Here is an 18,647-nt window from a genome sequence, read left to right as displayed (position 1 = left end):
GTTATTAGTAATTGGTAGAAAAAATGTAAACAATTCCAGGTTCTTATCAGTTCTCAGGGTCTCAGGTCAGTGATTTCTGTAAGATGCCATAAACCCATGTGACAGATTTAATCCCTTCTCCAGTGTTTGAAGCAAGGTCATAAGTTTATACTCATAAATCCGTCGCTCTTTCCTTTAAATTCCCTCTTAAAACCAAAATTTTCATGTAATCGGTGATATTGTGATATAATGTTTTGACACGGGAAGGTCCATTCTTCGTTCTATAATTGTATGGCGATGTGAATTCATACGCATTCTAAGCTGCTGTCCGGTCTCTCCAACATACAGATTTTCAGTGGGACATTTGGTGCACATTATTAAATACACTACATTAGGTGTGTTACAGGTGAATGTACCTCGGATTTGATATTCCCTGTTAGGGAGCGTTCACACTAGTGTCCACTGCTAATGTCCGTTCAAAATCTTGCACGGACATTAATAGCGGATACTAGCTGTGTCTGTGTCTGTGACAGAAAAAACCTACATGTCGGGTTTGAGTAATTAACAGCACCTGTTACTTACCTGAGGCACCTAACAGGTGGTGGCAATAACTAAATCACACTTGCAGCCAGTTGAAATGTATTAAAGTTCTGTCCTGTGTCCTTGTGTGTACCACATTGAGCATGGAGAAAAGAAAGAAGACCAAAGAACTGTCTGAGGACTTGAGAAGCAAAATTGTGAGGAAGCATGAGCAATCTCAAGGCTACAAGTCCATCTCCAAAGACCTGAATGTTCCTGTGTCTACCGTGCGCAGTGTCATCAAGAAGTGTAAAGCACATGGCACTGTGGCTAACCTCCCTAGATGTGGACGGAAAAGAAAAATTGACGAGAGATTTCAACATAAGATTGTGCGGATGGTGGATAAAGAATCTAGTCTAACATCCAAACAAGTTCAAGCTGCCCTGCAGTCCGAGGGTACAACAGTGTCACCCCGTACTATCCGTCGGTGCCTGAATGAAAAGGGACTGTATGGTAGGAGACCTAGGAAGACCCCACTTCTTACCTAGAGACATAAAAAAGCCAGACTGGAGTTTGCCAAAACTTACCTGAGAAAGCCAAAAACGTTTTGGAAGAATGTTCTCTGGTCAGATGAGACAAAAGTAGAGCTTTTTGGGAAAAGGCATCAACATAGAGTTTACAGGAAAAAAAAAGAGGCCTTCAAAGAAAAGAACACGGTTCCTACAGTCAGACATGGCGGAGGTTCCCTGATGTGTTGGGGTTGCTTTGCTGGCTCTGGCACTGGACTGCTTGACCGTGTGCATGGCATTATGAAGTCTGAAGACTACCAACACATTGTGCAGCATAATGTAGGGCCCAGTGTGAGAAAGCTGGGTCTCCCTCAGAGGTCATGGGTCTTCCAGCAGAACAATGACCCAAAACACACTTCAAAAAGCACTAGAAAATGGTTTGAGAGAAAGCACTGGAGACTTGTAAAGTGGCAGCAATGAGTCCAGCCCTGAATCCCATAGAACACCTGTGGAGGAGAGATCTCTTGATGGCAGTTTGGAGAAGGCCCCCTTTCACATCTCAGGGACCTGGAGCAGTTTGCCAAAGAAGAATGGTCTAAAATTCCAGCAGAGCCTTGTAAGAAATTCATTGATGGTTACCGGAAGAGGTTGTTCGCAGTTATTTTGTCTAAAGGTTGTGCTACCAAGTATCAGGCTGAGGGGGCCAATACTTTTGTCCGGCCCATTTTCGGAGTTTTGTGTAAAATGATCAATGATTTGACTTTTTTTTTTTCATTCTCTTTAGTGTTTTTTCATTGCAAGCAAAATAAATGAAGATATTAATACCAAAGAGTTTGTGCTTGCAATCATTTTCTGGAAGAAATTAAGTATTATCTGACAGAATAGCAGGGGTGCCAATACTTTTGACCAACACTGTTAGTGCACCATTACAAGGAGACTTTAGGGGGACTTTGGGTCCCAAGTCTTCGTAATCATTGGGGGACCAGCCGATTGCACACCCCTTGGACATTTACCACCCCATCTAGTATGACCATAACGGGACAACCCCTTTAATGTTCATGAAGTGGAATGTCAGTTTTGGCATTAGGGCAGTACCCGGGAGCCATAGCTATTAGGGGTCCAAACCTACCAACTATGACTCCAAGGCATATTCTAGTATTTGGTAAGGGGTACATGATTATTATTGTTCACTGGTCCCAGACCTCTACTGAGGTGGCCGTACAAATTAGATCTAATCCTATTAAACCTTGCAATTTTGGTTGGACTGTTAGGCCATCTAGTGTGTATAGGATCTTCTGTGCATCTGCTGTGGTGGTTAAAGGGAGTGTCAACAGAATTCAGCCCTGCAGATTGATTCAGGTGATTGTAACCTCACGGTGTCCTTCCACTTGTGAATTGTTCTCTCCATTGCCGATATAGTACTATTTTTATAAATATGCAAAATAGCTCTTTGGAGCAATGACAACGCGCTCGTTGCTCCAAACATCTCATTTGCATATCGACTAATACAGCAACATCTGTTCATCAGAGGCACCGATTCATAAGGGGAAACTACCATTTGATTCAGGTGACCCTAGCCTATACTAACCAGCAGCAGGATCGGGTTGACATGTTGGGTTATGGCGAGACTCCCTTTAAGCATACCTCCCAACCGTCCCGATTTCTGCGGGACATTCACGATTTGGGTGACGTGTCCCGCGGTCCCGGTTGGAGGGAGGTATGTCCCGATTTCAACTCAGATCTGTGTCCTCCAGACGCGGATCTGAGTTGAATACATACGCGGTTAAGAAAGGAGCTGTCACAGTTCAACTCCTTGCTTTGCCGCTGCACTCCGGCTACTGGCTGTGTAGATGCGATGTGATGACGTCACATCGCGCCTACAACTGTGTTAGCGAGACTGCGGAGAGAGCGACGGGGGAGCGAGGAAACGGTGATTGTAAGTGTTTTTGTGCGTACACAGTGAGCTGGAACATGAAACTGGGGGAAGATGAAGGAGAAGAAGGCATGACACTGGGGGCAGATGAAGGAGGGGACGGCATGACAATGGGGCAGATGAAGGAGAGGACGGCATGACACTGGGGGCAGAGATGTGGGGACGGCATGACACTGGGGGCAAAGATGTGGGGACATGAATCTGGGGACAGAGATGTGGGAACATGAATCTGGGGGCAGAGATGGGGGACATGAATCTGGGGGCAGAGATGGGGGGACATGAATCTGGGGGGCAGAGATGGGGGGACATGAATCTGGGGGGCAGAGATGAGGGGACATGAATCTGGGGGCAGAGATGGGGGGTATTATTCTGGGGACAGAGATGGGGGACATGAAACTGGGGGCAGAGATGGGGGGACATGAAACTGGGGCAGAGATGGGTGGCATGAATCTGGGGGCAGAGATGTGGGGACATGAATCTGGGGACAGAGATGTGGGAACATGAATCTGGGGGCAGAGATGGGGGGACATGAATCTGGGGGCAGAGATGGGGGGACATGAATCTGGGGGGCAGAGATGGGGGGACATGAATCTGGGGGGCAGAGATGGGGGGACATGAATCTGGGGGGGAGATGGGGGGACATGAATCTGGGGGCAGAGATGGGGGGTATTAATCTGGGGACAGAGATGGGGGGACATGAAACTGGGGGCAGAGATGGGGGGACATGAAACTGGGGCAGAGACGGGTGGCATGAATCTGGGGGCAGAGATGGGGGGACATTAATCTAGGGGCAGAGATGGGGGGGACATGAATCTGGGGGCAGAGACGGGTGGCATGAATCTGGGACAGAGATGGAGGGGACATGAAACTGGGGGAGAGATAGAGGAGGGACATATAATTTACGGGTGACTGTAGGAGGATTATACTGTGTGGGGGCACATGAAAAATGACTGAGAATGGGCGGAGTCAACATAAAAGTGGGTGGAGCTAAATTTGCCACGACGCGCATAGCGCCGCACATTTTGTCCCTCTTTCAGTTCTTCGAAAGTTGTGAGGTATGCTTTAAGACATTGGTTGAGAATGCGGATTTTAAATATGTCCAAACTTTTTGTCATAGGTATGTAAACTTCCCTCAGGAGTACGTCTACGCCAAAAACTTCCCACCAATCTTTATGTCCTTGGAGATGGATTACGACAGTTCTCAAATTTATGCAAAATTTTGGAAGTCTTGCTACGCGTCCAGTAAAACTTATTACAATTTTTCATACATTTGCAGGCAGATACTAATCACTGGAAAACCAGAACAACCTGTTACTATGGAAACAGCATAGCATGAATGGAAAGAGAAAAACATACGGGGGCCAGGGAAATTACATGCCATTTTTTCAGGCCTGCGCCATAATTATGGGACTAGTAAAACAAAGGTGTGTCCCCGTGAGCCAGCGTCACCTGTTATCACACCATTCTGTCTGTTCAGGGATTTGATCAACTGCTTAACCCCTTCCCCCTCCATAGTCCCTAGAGACACGTCCATGGGTGAGATAGGTTTATGTGCAGTGAGTCTGCTCGGGCGTGTTAACCCCTGCACTGCTGGACCAGTCATGTATAGCTCTTTCGTAAAGAGAACTCGTCACCAGGACTTTCACCATTAATCCCACAGCGCTGTAGGGTTAGGGTATACAAAAGATTTTCTCAAAATTCACCCATTTACCTCTAACAATGATCTCAGAAGTGCCCTCAGGAGAAGAGAGCAGCTTCCCCAGTTATACCAATGGTATTCGGACCCCCTGCCCCCATTGATGAGGATAATGAAAGTCTGTTCCCTTGACATGTCCAAGCTTATTGGTATCCTACAAGTTATCTACAGTCAGATCAGGAATCACAACAACAGTGAGAACTGATTTATGGCCGGTCCTGCCACCTCTCTACAGGACCTCGTGTTGTCATTGCCAAATTACACTAATGGAAGCCACAATCTAACAAAAGCACATCACTAAACCCATCCAGTCTGATTACTTGTCTAGTGATTGGGTTGTTTAGTTGTTTAGTTAGGGGTTATGTATTGTTTTCTATCACTCCATGGAAAGATAAAAACAGTAGACAAATCCCATTCACTCACTGCCCTAGGGGCTAGCAATCCAAGCCGGGCCATGTTCTACCGTTTCATTTACATTTAGGCTTTCTTCACACAAGCCATTTTTAGGATATGGCCCCACATTGCGGAAACACAGCTTATTTTGTTGCTGATTTTGTTGTGATTTTTCGAGTCAAAACCAGGAGTAGATTGAGCAGAAGGGAAGTTTAAGAACTTTCTATATATTTCCAATTCCTTCTGTAGAGATTCTTGGCTTTGGCTCAAAAAACCGTAACAAAATCTGCAACTATAAAAGCTGCGTTTCTGCAACATGGGGCCAAACTAGGGAGTGGATTAAGCAGAAGGGAGAAGTATAAGAACTTCCTATATAGTCTCCGTTCCCTCTGTAGCCATTTTCGGCTTTGGCTCAAAAAACCGCAACAAAATCTGCAATAAAAAAAGCTGCGTTTCCGCAACGTGGGGCCTCAACCTAATGGTGTTTTCTTACTGCGAGGAACGTTTTCTCAAAAAAGCTGCAGCCACGTTACTAGTTATTCAATAAGAAACTATGAATAACATTACACAGCTTTTTTTTTTTTTAATCACATGGTATTTTTGCTTCTTTTGCTCTGGTTTTTTTTTTTTTAATTTCCATTGATTATAGGAAAAAAAGGCTGGAAAAAAAAATCCCATTAGTACAGGGCTCAATATAGATGACAATGATCCTAAATAATCAATAGTAACCAGCTGATGTGCGTCTTGTGATTGGCCAATTATGTAAGTTACCATGTATACTATATCTCTGATGTACCAGTTCAGTCTGGCATGATCAGAGTTACCCTCCGTTCACATCTGTGTTTGTATTACGTTCGGAGGAGTCCACATAGGGACCTTCTGAACGGAATACCGAACGCAACTGCAAGCGGTGTGCAGTGAAAGCACATGGACCCTATAGACTGTAATGGGGTCTGTGTGCTTGCTGAGCGCTGCCCACACGAATCATGCAGACAGGAAAGTAGATTGTGAACTACTTTCCTGTCCGCATGTTCTGTGCGGAGATCTGGCGACAAGTACACGGACCCCATTAAAGTCTATGGGGTCTGTGTGCTTTCACTGGCACACCGCTTGCAGTTGCATTTAGTATTCCGTTCGGGGGGGGGTCCCCATGCGGACTCCCTGAACGGAATACTGAATGCAGATGTGAACGAAGGGTAAGTGTAGTCTCTGAAGTCCAATGGTCGCATCTGCCTGTCTGGTCAGCACAAAGGTAAAGTAGGATGTGCTGCAGTCATATCAGCTCACCATGAAGCCCTAGCCTAAAGCTGTACACCGACATTACATGTATTGGACCTGATCAGGTGACAGTCATGTATGGGCACAACCCTGGGTGAACAGTTCAGAGTTCAGTGAGTGTTAATAATAGATATAAGGGGTTGGACTTGTTGTACAGTTGCTAATTTACTATTGTTTACTATTATTGCCCTTAGACAAGCTGACACTGGAGCTGTCAAATTGCTCATCTGTTGTGGCTGCAAAAACAAAAGGGAGGCACACCCATTAATGGGAGCCTGTCAGCATGAAAATCAGACTAATAACAGCACCTTGTAGGGCACATTCTACACTTTCTAAAGAGGTCTTATTCTATATTGCAGCTCCATATTCATGAAAAACAGTATTATGTTATTCAAATTAGCTAAAGAGGGCTTTATAGGTGTGTCCTCTTGCTGGGGTTGAACTCTCTGCCCCCAATATCTGCCCCTAAATCCCATCAAGCTCCTCTCCCACTGTCACACTTTGTTCTAGATAACCACCCCTAACTACAGAGAAGCCCCAGCAGGAGAGGAAACACCCCCATAGCCCTTTTCAGCTAATTTGCATAATCATAAAATGTTGATTTCCATGAAAAAAGGAGCTGCAATTTAAAATAAGAAAGGTATATTTGGAAAGAATCCTTCTGATACACTCCCTTTAAATAGGACCTTTCACCACCTCCAACAAGTCCAGCTCTTTACATCAAATAGGCACTGCTCCACAGATTTTGGCACAGTTGGAATTTTTTTTCTGTAGCCCCCACCATTCCTGAGCAATCAATGTTCGTTTGGTGCCTGATATGCTATGTATGCTCTGTACTGTCAGGGGGCGGTGTTTGTCAAGAGCAGGCAAGTGGTGTGATTCTGAGTTCTGACACTGACTCTGATTGGAGCTCTGAGTCACACACCCTGCCTGACACCGCCCTCCTGACATTACAGAGGTTACATAACACATCAGGCACCAAAACTAACTTAGGTTGTTGCTCAGGAATGGTGGGGGCTAGAGAGAAAATTCCAGCTGTGCTGGTATCAGTAAAACAGCCTATGAACCTTTAGTAATACCCCTGCCTGTGGATAGGATAAACTCTTTAAGTAAGAAAATGTATATCCCCGCATTTGCGTGGGTTTCCTCCGGGTACTCCGGTTTCCTCCCACACACCAAAGACATACTGATAGGGAATGTAGATTGTGAGCCCTATATGGGACAGTGACTGTCAATGTCTGTAAAGTGCTGCGGAATATGATGGCGCTATATAAGTAAGCATAATAAAAAATATATATATATATATATATATATATATATATATATATATATATACACGACTGTTGTCTGTAGGGCCCCAATGTTGTGTCAGATCCTCACGTACCATACCAGCACTTGTATACTTTTATACATAAGGTCTACATCAGTAATTGAATCTTGGTGTTGTGGGCTCTTTATTAGGGTCCATCATGAGCCAAAAATAGTGATGATAAATATTTATCTCCCCAGATTTCGCTTTGTGCATGTGATACTTGCTGCACTTGGATAATGACTAAGGTATAGGCGAGGCGACAGTGGATATAATAAACAGGAGCATAAGGTATGGTTGGGGGAGGAAGGAGCGTATAATCCATACATATATCTGAAACCTATAATTTGATCGCAGCATATGTCTTATGTAGGATTCAGTCACCTCTAGGGGAATCAATAGGCTGCGCTGCCTCCATTTACATTGCTTTGTAAGCGAACACCTATGGCACATCTGTTGTATCATCTTGTAGCTAAAAACAAGGATTTGCACTACAACAAAAGTAAAATTTGCACAAAATACTTGTCTAATAAACATCAGAAAAAAGTTAATTTAGATAAGTATTATTTATGTATCTGTATCTTACCTTGTATACCACCATATAGCGCTTAAAAGCTGAATAGGCTAGGCTAGGTTCACGCACGTTTGGATCCACCATGGGACCCGAGCGATGGAAAGCCGTCAACTAAAACAGTGGTTGCGTGTGGAGTAGTGTTGAGCCGATCTTGAGATTTCAGGATCGATTTTAAAATCCGATTTCCGATCATTTTCCAGCCGATCGCTATCGTGAAATTTGCTTGATCGCCGATTGCTCAACCCCACTGTGGACCCCATAGACTATAATAGGGTCCTTTGTGTTTCTGCGGCTTTTATACTGAAAACACCCTTGTATATGCATGGTTTCGAATAGTGTTCGCTCATCTCTAATGCCTACAGTTTATACAAGTGTAAATTGTCATAGACCGTTGCAGAGTGTATACGTGCTCATGCACTGGTGTAACTACAGGGGTCACAGCTGCGACCAGGCCCAGAAACCAGTGGGGCCCCAATGTCATCCTCACCTACTCTACAGCTGATTAAACTTCCTTGATGTCCATGTATCATAAATGTATTACTCCTGCCCTCTGATGCACTGGAATGAGACAGTGAAGACTTACAATACACAGCCCTTCACTGACAGAAAGGAGAGAATTAACTATTTAATAGCAGTGGGTCAACCTATAGTCTGCAGCACAAAAGGAATGATTGAGTCGGCAGCTCTGACAGTGGATGGGAACGGTGGGAAGCTTGGGCACAGACATGTTGTGGTCTTCATGGCAGTCAACAGAAGAAAACCTGCTAAAATCTATGGATGGCATGCAGCTGAACTCTATACACAAGAGCCCATGAACCTTTTTCTTACCCCTTGTGTTCATGTATCACTGGCTAGCAACACAGTATGGTGTTTATTATGCATTTACTAAAATGCTTGGTACCTGCATACATTCAGAATTACGTGCGGGTTTTCTGCAACATAATCCATTAGCATTCAACTCAATGTGAAATCCGATTTTTCACGCAGATGATCTGGATAGCTTTCCGTGTGATACAGATTTTAAAATCCCCAGCTTGACTATTTTTTTTCTTTTTTATCCAAAGTTTATAAAATTGGATTAAAAACTTACAGGCTAAAATCTATGCTAAAAACTGTATGCCTGGATCTCCATGTGTACACATGAAAATTGCAGTGTGGATTTTCTGCTTTTAAATACGGATTGTGTGCATGTACCCCAATTCTTCAGCCATTAGGGTAAGTTCACATGTAGTTTTTTGGTCAGGCCGTAATCGCCTCAAAACCCGGACCAAAAAGACAGCTCCCATTGAAATCAATCAATCAGGAACTTTTTCCCGGGAGCAATTTCTTCCGGCTCCCGGAAAAATGAAGCGAGGTGCTCATTCTTCAGGCCAAGTCACCTCACGATTCAGTCTGAAGAAACTCCCCCCTCCGGACTAGGCCCATTCATTGGGCCCAGCGCCGAACCTCCCATGAGGCGACCTGAAGCGACCACTTCAGGCGGCGCTATGCCAGGGCCCCAGGGAGGGCGGCATTTTTGCTTACCTAAGCCAGTCCAGGACAAGCTGTCCTGGACTGGCTTAGCACTGAGCGGTGGATTGGGGAGGCTGCTGGAGAGGCAGAGAGCTCAGGCAGAGAGCAGGTCCTCTCCGTGCCTGCTCTCTGCCTGCGAACGCCGCTAAGCCACGCCCCTTCACTTAGCCCCACCCCCTCCACTCTCTGTCGTTCGCCTTGGGCGGCAAAAGGGGCAGGTTCACCCCTGATTGGGCCTAATCTGGAGCGGAACGCACGGTTGGATGCCGATGCAGGTTTTCAGTCGCGGCGACCCAGCTTTTGGATCGGAACCTTAGACAGGAGGCTGCCTCAGGTTCCGATCCAAAAAGCTCCACGTGAACTTACTCTTACTTTTTTTTTTTTTTTTTTTTTTTTTAAGGGCTTATTTTTTAAGTTTTTGTTTCAGGTTCTCATCTGGCTCTGGACAATAATGGGACATCTCTGTAGATATAGGAATATTCGGTCTTCAGCTCACTATCCCACGCTGTGGTAAAGAGATTTCCAGCTGGAAAATTACAGGCTTTGGTGTGTTTCAGCCATTACCTGGTATAATACCTGTAAGAATTGATGCAGGAGGGATGTGACATAAATTACCATGTAAGGCTAGTGACAGAAGGGTTGAATAAACAGAGCGAGACATACAGGGAAGCCTTCTAATCCTAGTCTACAAACAGCCCGTAGGCCGTAGTTCCTGTTACTACAGCAGCAAATGCCTTTTATCTTGTTTCGCTTCCGCGTATGTTCGTGTAATTATTGGGCTTTTCATCGTCAAGGTGTCCAGTCACATGGAAGAAATGTGAGAGCAGCGATTCCTTCCAGTCAATTATTCCTTCGTAATTATATTAATATTCCTCATTACACATCTACTGTCTGACATTACGCTAGCTTCTCAAGGCATTCATACCTGGACCGCTAGGTGTTATACATGAAGCAACTAAACAGAATTATCTTCCAGAATTGTCCAATTTATCAGGTTTGTAAGTGAAAGTGATTTTCATTAATTTATCTCTTCGGTCCAAAACCTATGTAGTTATACCCAGCACTGAAAGATACAGCGACATGAACTGTGTTGTACTTATGACTGTCATGGCAGGTCTCTGTCGAAAAATGTCCGTACCCAAACATGGTACTTGGTGGTCAACTACACATTGGTTGGTACCAAGCAATGTGAGAACACATGGGTATAAGTGTAAGGCATACGGCAGGGGCATAACAAGTAACCACGGGGCCTCATGGCAAATCCTGTAATGGAGCCAACTCTATCAGGACCACCCTGAGCAGCAAGTTCAGAACTTGAGAAATGAACGTTATTTTGGTCTCCTTTCTACGCAGAAAGTGAATACCTTCATTCTCTATGCACTGTGACAGTCTCCACGTCTGGATTCCACCACCAGAACCCGCAAGGGTGTTATAACAAGTTGCAAGATAGATCCTGCCATCATTGTCGGGGTCATGTTTGATGCAGACCTTTCCTTCACCCCTCATATTGAATCACTCGCACGTTCATGTCACCTCCACCTCAAAAACATCTCCAGAATATGCCCTTTCCTTACCAGAGATACACTAAAGACACTTATTGTCTCTCTGATTCATTCTCGCCTTGACTACTGTAACTCCTTACTAATCGGTCTTCCCCTCACTAAACTCTCCCCTCTACAATCTATTCTGAATGCAGCGGCCAGGCTCATCTATCAGGCTAGACGCTACAGCGATGCCTCTGGTCTGTGCCAGTCACTACACTGGCTGCCTATTCATTATAGAATAAAATATAAAGTTATTACTCTCATCCACAAGGCTCTCCATAATGCTGCACCTCCCTACATTTCCTCCCTCATCTCTGTCTACCGCCCAACCCGTGTTCTCTGCTCACTCAATGACCTAACACTTACATCCTCTATTATCAGAACCTCCCACGCTCTTATCCAAGACTTCTCCCGAGCTGCACCACTTCTCTGGAATGCTCTACCCCGGACAATCAGATTAACTCCCAATTTCTACAGTTTCAAATGCAAACTAAAGACGCATCTTTTCAGACAGGCCTATCACAATGTCTAACATAAACCCTTAACCCTCCTCTGTCTCCGCTCCCACATTACCCCCCATGATATGATGTCATCTAAGGATAACTTTATCTGTCCAAGCTCCATCCACATGTTACAGGACACGACTGTCAACTGCTCATAAAGTCTTATGTTTATGCAATGACAAGTCACCTCTATTACAAAAGTGTCTGACCTCTGCATAAGCAATACCGCCCCTGCTACCTCTTGTGTCTCCCCCCTCTACCTTATAGATTGTAAGCTCTGGCGAGCAGGGCCCTCAGTCCCATTGTGTGAAATGATTTTCTTTGTAATGTATCTTTCTGTCTGGATTTGAACCCTACAAATTGTACAGCGCTGCGGAATATGTTGGCGCTATAGAAATAAAAATTTATTATTATTATTATTTGTCATCTTGGTATTGTCCAGGGGGGGTTCCAGGGGTTGTCCAGGATATACAATTTTTTGCAAAGAGGTCAAGGAAGGTGAAAAAGAACTTCCACCGGAACAAAACCCAGGGAGCAACAGGGCCACAGTGCGGTGGGAGATGCCGAAGCTACAGGGACAGGAGAATATGTTCTTTATTTGTCTGTTTTCTCTTCTCTCTTCACCTTTCCTGGCCTCGTTGCCAAAAGCTGCATATGGACAACCCCGTTAAGAAGGTTTTATCGGTATAAATCGTCTACCTAACATCTTCCTTCCACACTCAGGGACTAAGACTCCAGATCCTCATGATGCGCTAGCTACTAGATGGACTTGGCGCATGAAGAGCTCTCCATGTCAACTACCCCGGAAAGACGTGAAGGCTACTCTCATACAGTGCACTTTTGTCTTGGCATAACCCAAGTGTCACATAGCAGCTAGTGCTGGGTGGTATCACAGGATATGCCAATGTAAAGGGTCAGTCACACAGCAAAAAATGAAGAGGAATTTTTCTGACCACCAACTCCTCACATTAGCGTTCATTCGTGGCTTTCTACCACTGAGTAGGCCATATCGGCCAAGAGACTCGAGATGCGGAATCCACAACTAAGTCAGCTGCAGCAAGATCGAGCAAGACGCTCACTTCTTCAGTGTTCTGCTGTGATCTCTGCTTCCCATTGAAAATAATAGGAATCTACTAATAGAATCTACTGCTGATCTGGGGGCGGATTGCCAAATTTCTATGTGTGAACACCCCATCCCATAGTACAACATGTAGGCACAACTACAGTTCCACCTCATATGGTGCAAACAATGGCTCAACCAACATAATGCATTAGTGAAACCTGCACCGTAATATACCATTATATAGGGGTTGCTAACTTCATTTAGGCAACCTTGGGTGGGTGAATTTAGATTTTGCTGACAACCCAAAGGTGGGAAATTTTCCCCTTCAACCGGATTCTAAATGTCAGTGCAAGTATCAGAGGAAGCCCATATAGTTGGGGCGATACGCGTTGGGTTTTAGCGTCTCACATTCGGCAGGTTGAGACAATCCACAGTGGTAAACTATTTTTGCACATGGATTCTCCCCTATTTTAATGGAATTTGGCCAGTTCAAATTTTCGCTTCTTTTCGTTTTTCTTCATTTTCCAGGCACTCAATTTTTGCTCCATTTTTCTACACTTATATATAGGGACAGACAAGTATATATACATATCCATATACTTCTGTATGGGATGTCTACCATGAATTAAACTTACCCACTTTAATGGTTAAGAATCAAGATCTGGCCATCTATATTTATTAACACATTTTTGTATCAATTTTGTCTTTCATTGTGATGAATCCACATCATTATATATATTAAAGACCACATGGTTTTAATGGTTTAAAAAAAATAAAAAATATCACATGCAGATGTACTAATAAAGACTTATGTATTTTTATCTAAATATGTTGGGTGTAGAGTAGGGTTGAGCGATTGGGATAGGAAAAGATCGGATTCCGAGTAAATTTCACGATCGCAATCGGAATCTTTTCCAGTGTGGTCAAGGTCAGAGGTTATCTCAAGATCGGCTCAACCCTAAAAGTGACTTTTCCCATAGAGAAGCATTGACTAGGGTTGAGGATCGGGATCAGAAAAGATCGGATTCCGATCGGTGATCGAGCAAATTTCACAATCGAGATCGGCTGGAAAATGATCGGAAATCGATCTTGAAATCTCAAGATCGGCTCAACCCTAGTGTAGAGTCTCACCCAACTTGGAGTTTCTCCAAATTTGGAACAACCTCCCTGCTGAGTTCTGTCTAACCCAAAACTTTTGCACAGTACTGTATATAAATAACTCAGAGGAGCAGGTCATCCATGCAACGACCCCGTTATAAGTCTATGTGGTAAACCTTATTCATCTATATCTTAGGCCCTGTTTATCTGCAAATTTCTGGAAAGGAACCCATTGAAGTCAATGGGAAGCTTTTTTTTTCAGCGCTGAAATTCCACACCAAATTCCTCACCATTTTCCTCCGTGTGAATGGCCGCTAATAGTCGCGGCTTCAATGATTCTGGCACATAAAGAATTTACTATGGTCGCATCTAGAGATGATTTATTCCTTTATAATGTTGCTGTATACAGAGAATGGCTATCTATGAAATGTCAGTTTTAATAAAAGGATATCTCTAAGTTGCAATTTGCAATTTTTTTGTTCTATGTGACAAACTGAACTAAACTAGTAGGAGACTAATGTAATAGTGGGAGGTTATTATAGGCCGGCTATTACTAAACCATTGCCAATATCTGCAGGCCGCGGTCGCTGCTGTGCCAGATGGTGGGTGTTGTGGAGCTGAAGGAGATGGAGTCGAACATTTCCCTGAAATTGGAAAATGGAAAGTCTTTTATTATTCTTAATATTTTGCACCGTGTTCGATGAAAGGGACTCACTCAACATCTAAGACAGTAGAATATGTGATTTCATGTTATAGCATAGACATAGAGCACAGTCATATCTATAGTAATGGTGGTTAACCTCATTGTCAACAGTCATGGATGGACCAAACGTTTTGACTCAAAGGCCAAGTCATGCCAGTCAAACTCTTAGGGCATGTCTTAAAGGAGTTTTCCATCCTCTAATGCAAGTATCATGCTTATGGTATCCCATTTGTGGGGGTCTGACTACAGAAGGCTGTCGGAAGCTACTGCAATGGATGCGGAACGGACACAGTCTGATCCTATTCACGTAATAGGAGTGGCAATACAGTGCTGTCTACTGACTAGTGGTGGCACTGGGGAATTGCAGTGCCACTCCCATTACTTGAATAGGGGCAGATCGCGTCCATTCCACATCCATGTAAAAGCTTCTGCTAGCCTTCAGTTGCTTTATGTAGTCAAAGTTGCCCCACATAGCAAACCGCAACCAAAAAGCACTGCATAAAAGACAGTCGTGGAAACATATTGCCCTTTTCACAGAAAGTCCACAGTTTTTGCAACGTGTGGCCTTAAAAAGTTTGGTTTCGGAGAGGAAACAAAAAACTAAACAAAACTTCATGCTGTACATCTGTATTATATCGAAAGCATATCAGGCTTTCAAGTAACAAAAGAAAGCTGGGCTCACACGCGGGTTTTTTTTTTGGACTAGATTTTGAGGCGGCACTAAAGTCTTGGGTTCGAATCCCGCCAGGAGTTTGTATGTTCTCCCCATGTTTGCAAAGAATTTCCTCCCATTCGACAGAGACATACTGATAGGAAAAAAAAGTACATTGTGATTCCTATATGGGGCTCACAATCTACATTTACAAAAAAAAAAAGAATCCGGTCCATAAAACGGCTAGCCACGACTGGATGCTGGTGCAGTGTCGCGGCATTCTGCTCCGGATTAGGCCTAAATGAATAGGCCTAGTCAGGAGGGAGGTGTTGTCAGGAGGGAGGCGTTGTCAGGAGGGAGGTGTTGCGCTGCAGAATCTGCCTCAAGAAAGGGCATGTTGCGGTTTGTTCCCGCTCGCGGAAAAAGGAACCCATTGAATTCACTGGGAAACTTTTTTTTGAGCCGGATTCTGACAAGGATTTTGCGTCAAAATCCGGACCAAAACCCCCCCGTGTGAACCCGGCTTTATAGCGCAACTACACTTTCGAACCATTTTATTTTCTGACATGTATGTCTGTAATAAATTTTGTAATATACTTTAACAAATTTTGGCTCCGTTCTGTGAATCGTTTTATTCTTTCCCTTGATACACTATTGAGATCTGTCCCGGCTTCTCACAGTGTATGCTATACAGGCTTGTGTTATACAGGGACACTGTATATAAGGGTCACTTCAAACAGTTATATTTAGAATGTATTTATTCAATAGATTGCCACCTTTACTGGTTATACCTCTAGCTATACACCCGAGCATCCTGCTTGCCTTCCTTGCTGCACTGTTGACTGTATGAGGGAGGGGGGGTAGAGACAGAAGGAGAGGGGGAGACTGTACAGATGGCGTTGCGGTGATAGTGTTATTGGAGGTTGTAGGCCTTCCTGAATAGGTGAGTCTTCAGGGCCTTCTTGAATCCTGTGATTGTGGGGGTCAGTCTTATGTGTCTTGGTAAGGAGTTCCAGAGTATGGGGGATGCACGGGAGAAATCTTGGAGACGGTTGTGTGAGGAGCGGATGAGAGCAGAGCGGAGTAGGAGGTCAGTGCAGGATCTGAGGTTACGTGTGGGCAGGTAGTGGGAGATTAGTTCAGAGATATATGGAGGGGACAGGTTGTGGATGGCTTTGTATATTAACGTTAGTAGCTTCAACTCAATTCGCTGGGTAACAGGTAGCCAGTGGAGGGACTGGCAGAGGGGAGCAGCTGATGAAGAACGGGGGGCGAAGTGAATTAAGCAAGGGACATGCAATATGGGAATGGTGTGTATGGTGCAGCGGTATACCTAGTTCATTATATGTGACTTTTTTAATGAACTCCACCAAGAGAATTGCAAAAAAGAAGAAAAAAAAAAACACTCATGGCAAGCTGTCCCCAGTATTTTACAGTCATGATTTTGGAAGCAAGGTGTTGTACCTTTCTAGTACCTTGCATATAAGTCAGGCCTTAGGGTAAGAAACAATACACAGCCTGTGTCTTCATTCTGCCCTGACCTTTTATCTCATATTTGTTAGCTTGCCTATCATAAAACCTGTATCATTCATTAACATGTAACCAGACTGGAGCAGCGCCTTGCCCATCTCTCCTGCTCAGCGGCCGTGTACAATGTTTACAAGCCTGCTGAACACAGAAATGTTGCTGTTTCCTTAGACACATAAGATTAGTAAACGTCGATATTCCAATATGGTGTTGATCTGAAGGTACCTTATGAGGACCCAGAGAGGGCTAAACTGTGCAGTGTAGATAAGGCAACACAAGAATCCGGAGCTCTGTGGCGTCGTATAAAATGTAATAAAAAGCCACTTGCCTTTGGAGTACATTAGCAGAGCAAGCTGTAATGGTAATAACCCAGGCACTGAGGTACGAGCATATATGTGTAGGGATCGGGGAATAAACTGCTGCCACACGCTGCTGTCTCCTCTGCTGAGTGTATAGGGATCCATACATATCCATCATTTTGCCGCTGAATCCGCCTCAGAATCCATTTTTTTGGAATTTTCCGCTAGCAGAAAAAGGAACCCATTGAAGCTAATGGATTTTTTTTTCCACGTGGATTCAGCGTCAAAATCAGCGCCAAAAAAGTCTGTGAATGGACCCTAAGGAGGCACCAACTTTACCAGTCCAATATTAGGCAAATATTTCTACCCAGGACATCCAGTTGCCTACTCAGTCAATCTACAATATTAACGCAACTCCACAACCCCCTGACATACACAGTAAACAAAGCTGGACTACCGGACAATGCCTCGTACATTCCTCATGTGGCCCTATGGTTTATTCCAGTTCTGTAGGTTGTTTTCTAGAACGTTCTCACAAGCCTTAGCTCAGCTGTAATTAGACTTACTGTGTAATTAAGAAAGATGCGGCAGGTCCCCAAGGAGTCTTCCAGCATACATAGGGGAGATGGTGAGAGTTTTGATAGATCTTGCATGCTGTTGCATCATGTCTATCACACCTTATCATAGAAAGAAGCAATTTCTGCAAAAAACTTTGTATCATTTATTAAACATTGTCAAAAAGGGAAATATTAAAAGGGGTTTCCCATCACAGACTTTCAAGATGTACCATAGGGCATGTGGAAGTCTGACCACAGGTAACTATTCAGAGTAATAGTGGGTGGATATTAGGCAGGGTCTGTGTTGGATGCAATAGCCCTAGGACGGCATTGATAAGGTCTTAAATATGGGAACACTGGTGGTCCTAGTGACAGGCATAATGGCCAGCTATAATAATGATGTGGTCAATGGTTTCCTTAATCCATGTTCACACTTTAATCATGGTGTAGCAAAAGTGCACATTAAAAGGGAAGTTGTATAGAGTGACCATACAGTATAATGCCACCTCAACAGTGGTGTAACTAAGTCTTTTGGGCCCCGGTGTAATCTTTTGCCTCATCCCTACAGAGAATTCTTGATAGTGATGGTTACAGGAGCTAAGAAGTGTAATCCACCTTAGTGTGGTTAGGGTAATCTGTGGGTCTCCTTGGTTTATGGGCCAGATGGAAGCCGCAATCTCAATACTGATGCCAGTGCTTATGGCCCCCTAAGGCTCCTGGGCTCCGGAGTGACTGCACCTTCTGCACCCTCTCAAGTTATGCCCCTGCACCTCAGAGCCTACACACATGATAGGGCCCCTCCTTAGTGCCTCCACGTAATATAACATTTCTCTTTCAGTTTAGAGCCCCCGCAAAGGATAATCTTCCATTCAGTGCCTCCACACTCCTTGGAGGGAGCAGTCATCATCGGTTTATTACCCACCACTCTGCTCCCCGCTTCTTATCTGGCGCTGTGCCATGTCATGTGTGCCCAGAGCACAAAAAGGAGCGGGGAGCACA

The sequence above is a fragment of the Leptodactylus fuscus genome, chromosome 6 (genome assembly GCF_031893055.1).
Source record: "Leptodactylus fuscus isolate aLepFus1 chromosome 6, aLepFus1.hap2, whole genome shotgun sequence".
Lineage (NCBI taxonomy): Eukaryota > Metazoa > Chordata > Amphibia > Anura > Leptodactylidae > Leptodactylus > Leptodactylus fuscus.
Note: the sequence above shows the minus strand (reverse complement) of the source record.